Below are 4,696 nucleotides of genomic sequence, written 5' to 3'. Positions count from 1 at the left end.
TGATCAGGATCACCTCCTGAGTCAATATGAGCATGTCCATCTGTCCGTCTGTCCGTTTCTACGCAAACTAGTCTCTCAGTTTTAGAGTTACCGAGTTGAAACTTTGCACACACCCTTCTTTCCTTTGCAGGCAGTATATAAGTCGGAACGGCCGGGATCGGTCGACTATATCCTATAGCTGCCATATAACTGATTGATCGGAAATGCCATAACTTTGGTGTTTTTTAAGTTAGAAAGATGGGATTTGGTACAAATTCTATTTTGGGAAAAATTATTCAATATGCAATTCATATCTAATAATATAAGTTCCGTGGCGCCACCTAGCGGACTGCGACTGATCGGAAAGGGTATATAAACTTCGGCTCCGCCCGAAGTTAGCCATCCTTTCTTGTTTAAAATAATTTAGGTATAAATACAAAATAATTGTTCCACTGATGCACTGTATGCCGTTTATGTTTAAAATGCACATACGTATGTTAATACACCGCAAAACTAAAACGGGTATGTTCGCACTGTTTTATGCTCGCGGAATTGTTTTATTTATATTTAATAATTTATATTTAAAAAAAATTTATATTAAAAAAATCGCGTCGGGGTCACCAGTGTTTGGTCATTGAGATTTTTCAATGACTTTTATCCAAAATAAAAACAAAATAATTATTTGTTTCAGCACGTTATAAAAATGTTTATTTATTCGCATATGAAATCGAGACAGAAAGCTCCGATTTATGATGCGTATGCACTTAGATAAAGAGTATAAGTGAACGGAAGCTCGTTAACTTAATAACAACAATACAATAAAGCCGAGCGACCGAGAAGAGTCGGCTTGGGACTAACAAAAGATATGAGAAAAATGATTATATACTAAGCTATAATTATTACATTTATATATATTTTACATTTATATTAAATTTATGCAGTGGCTGTTGCCTGACCCGACATAGCCAAGTTAGGTAATATCCAAAATAATAAAACATTGCACCTTAACCTTAGGGTTACGCAATTTCATCCCTTATTAAAAAGGCAACAAAATTCATGTTTTATATCTACCTAATCTACCTGTTGTCCAATTTCGGGGTTATAAATATTTGCCATCAAAATTCAAACCACAAATAAGCTGCTACCTGTCATTATAGGTGCCAAAGTGCCGTATTATGTTACGGTTCTTACCTGTGATACCTCTTGTGCAATTTCTCCCTTGCACGTATCACAACGTGCAACAACTTCGTTGTTATACCAATAACAATGTACTCAGCGACAGAGTGCAAAAAGCCCAAACACATTTCAAGTGCTTACGTAATATAATACGCCTCTAATACACCATTTAGATCCAAGTCAGCATGGTTCATATTATATATACATATGTGCATGCATAACGCTTTGTCCGTTTCTGTCCGTTATATAGAACAAAGAAGTTAAGTCAGTGGACACTGCTAACGTAATAAATAAACTTCAGCCAAATAACATTAATTTGGAATTTGTAAATAATATGCTATTAATAATTGTTGTCATAATGTGTGCCAAACTCTTTTATAAATTATAGAAAATTCACAATAAATGTTTGAAAAAAAAGATATATGAGCCAAGCAAACAAGTTGGACAAAATTTAAAAAAAAAGGGAACAACGCACACCAACAAAAAATATTATTGATGCAAAATATAATAAAATATTATAAAAAAAAATTAACGACAATGAAATAATATAAAGAAAATTTGAAACAATCTTAATATATATAAATCTCGTGTCACAATGTCTGTCCTCAATGGACTCCTAAACCACTTAACCGATTATAATAAAATTCTCACACCATGTGCAGTTCGATCCAACTTGAGAGATAGGATAGTGTTGGGACTTGTGCCAGCATCAAATAACATAATTATTTCTATTTAATTCTCTCAGTGTAACTAGCCGCAGCGGTCCACTAATTGCCCGTTATCAGCTGTACCATATTCTTTGTTTCTCCCAGATTCGCATTCGCTTTGTTGTTCTTTTGTAGCGCATGCACCTTGGGAGCTTTGGTGGAGCTTCTGCGCAAGCTCTTAGGTTTTATGGACTTGTAATTCGGCATTGTTTTGGACTGGCCGCGGAATTTGTTTTGGGGTAAATTGACCCATAATAAATTTAATTGTAAAATTGAACCTGGTCTATTAATTCGGCCGCTATCAAAACGCTGATAGCTCAACAGATAGTTTAAATCTCAAATTGCAGTCGCAATTTTAATTAATTGCTAATTATTTGTTTTATTTATATAACATACTAGCTGACCCGGCAGACTTCGTACTGCCAGCTGTTGTTTTTTTTTTGTTGCGTTCAGAATCTTCTTTTGTGACAAAACTTAAAAGTTTTCAAACTTAAAAAAATTATCTGATACAGTAAGAACTGAAGATAGCTAAAATTAAGGGTCGCGGAGGTATCATTTTAATCATTTTCAATCCCAAAAATTAAAGAGTACCCTCTTATTTTATTCAACTTCATTTATTGAATAAAACCATAAAGTTTTATAATTATTTTCGATACATCATGTTGCTTACTTATAAAGAGTTTTCCTGAAATACTGGCTTTTTATAAAATTTAAATTTGATATTCACAGACACACACTGTTAAAATACAGTGTGTTAATTAATTAAAAGCTTTCTCATAAACTATATTTTTTGTTTTATTTTGTGGTGCGTAAATAAAGACGGTTTTCCGACGCCCGAACACGCGACGTCTAATTGTCCATGCGCGAAATAGGGAAACTCCAAGTTGATTCCACAAACTTCTAACGATTGTCCTTCCGATTTATTTATAGTCATCGCAAAATCCAGACGTACTGGAAATTGTAAGCGTTTAAAATCGAATGGTGTGTCCGTTGGAATCATTGGTATCCGCGGGATCAAGACATCCTCTCCTTTGTATTTTCCTTTTATGATTGTTGTCTCAATGACGTTATTCATCAGTCTTTTCACAGCCAGTCTTCCAGTATTATGGCTATCAGATGGCATCCGATCCAATGCTATTTTGATCATGTTTACTAAATTGTTATTCTGATGAAGAAACATTTGTAATTGTTGGACAATGGTTCTCTTTACTGTTGGTTTGTGAGCACAACGAATATTAATTTCCGCATCTGAATTGCCCATAAAATAAATTTGTAAAAATTGATTATCTGCATCAGGTAGTGGTATCAGAGTTCCCAGTAAGTGATAAAATTGTCCTTGTATCTGTGATTTTTCAAAATTTGGCCATTAATTATTTCCTATATATATTTGAATACAAACTTGAATATTTTTATATAATACCTTAAAAGTGGGCATGAAATTGGCTTGTATAATATGTGTAGCACCAAATGATGGCATCTGAACACAGTTGTTATATTTCTGAATGTTGGTCAAGAAGTGCTTCGAATCATTTCCAATCCCAGAAACTAAGGAGCGTAAAGGATCTGGTGGTGGGACCCATTGTGGCAATTTTACTTTGCCTTCAGCGCAACATAATCCAGTAGATTTACCAGTGTACTTTAACGCCTTACAATATTTACAAATTGTTTTCATATCCCCAATTTTTACTGATTTGTCGGCACAATAATCAATTGCCGGATCATAGTGGAATGCAGCTCGTTCAAGAATCACAGGAGCACTGCGTCTGCGGATTCGCTTAGTTTCATTATGTCTAGCTTGCTGTTGATGTGTTTAATGTGCACGAACTCGTTGCATTCTAAGCCTATCTCCTACATTGCCACTCACTAAAGAACGCAATTCTGACATAGCAATACGACTATTTTCTTGATCTGTGCGGTTAGCACTTGAGGTAGCTCTTCGCACATTTAATTGACTACGACGACCTAAGTCAGGCCGTCTTCTCCTCGGCATCGTAAATTGTAATTAATCAAAGTGAGAAAATTTCCCGCAAAATTTGAGAAGTGAGAAAATTTCAAATTAACATTTTTTCCAATTTTTTTCACAATTTTTCAGTAAACACAATATCGGTTTGTCACATAAAATTAACTGAGCAGAGAACAATTGAGTAGCTGTCAAACAATGTATCACGTACCGGCGCCTACTATTATTGTAGAAAAAAGAGAAATTAAAAATTTTGTCTAAAAAATAAAAATAAAAATTTAGGGGTGGACTACCCCTAACATTTAGGGGGATGAAAAATAGATGTTGGCCGATTCTCATAGATACCGGATAAGCACAAAAAATGTCATCAAAATCGGTCAAGCCGTTTCGGAGGAGTATGGTATTAATAGAATTTTATATATTAGATTACATATATATATAACATATATTATATGCTAATATTAACTCCAAATGGTTCTGACAGATGGCGTTCGCAGCTCCGAAAAGCTGACTCTGATATTTATACCCTTGCAGAGAGTATTATAATTTTGGTCAAAAGTGTGCAACGCAGTGAAGGAGACATCTCCGACCCTATAAAGTATATATATTCTTGATCAGGATCACCTCCTGAGTCAATATGAGCATCTGTCTGTATATGATCTGTCCGTCTGTCCGTTTCTACGCAAACTAGTCTCTCAGCTTTAGAGTTACCGAGTCGAAACTTTGAACACACCCTTCTTTTCTTTGCAGGCAGTATATAAGTCGGAACGGCCGGGATCGGTCGACTATATCCTATAGCTGCCATATAACTGATTGATCGGAAATGCCATAACTTTGGTGTTTTTTAAGTTAGAAAGATGGGATTTGGTACAGA

The 4,696-nt window shown here is 34.9% G+C and overlaps 1 long non-coding RNA gene across 1 annotated transcript; it reads right to left on the bottom strand.

The window, feature by feature from the left end:
• Nucleotides 1–2,915: 2,915 nt before the first annotated feature.
• On the bottom strand, nt 2,916–3,902 carry LOC116655471. Its single transcript, XR_004310552.2, has 2 exons — nt 3,283–3,902; nt 2,916–3,204 (listed from the first exon to the last, which is right to left on the bottom strand). It is a non-coding gene; the product is annotated as an uncharacterized LOC116655471 (long non-coding RNA).
• Nucleotides 3,903–4,696: the final 794 nt, after the last annotated feature.

The sequence above is a fragment of the Drosophila ananassae genome, assembly GCF_017639315.1.
Source record: "Drosophila ananassae strain 14024-0371.13 chromosome XL unlocalized genomic scaffold, ASM1763931v2 tig00000124, whole genome shotgun sequence".
NCBI classification, from domain to species: Eukaryota; Metazoa; Arthropoda; class Insecta; order Diptera; family Drosophilidae; genus Drosophila; species Drosophila ananassae.
The sequence above is the reverse complement of the archived record's forward strand: the minus strand, read 5'-3'. Positions and strand labels throughout refer to the sequence as shown.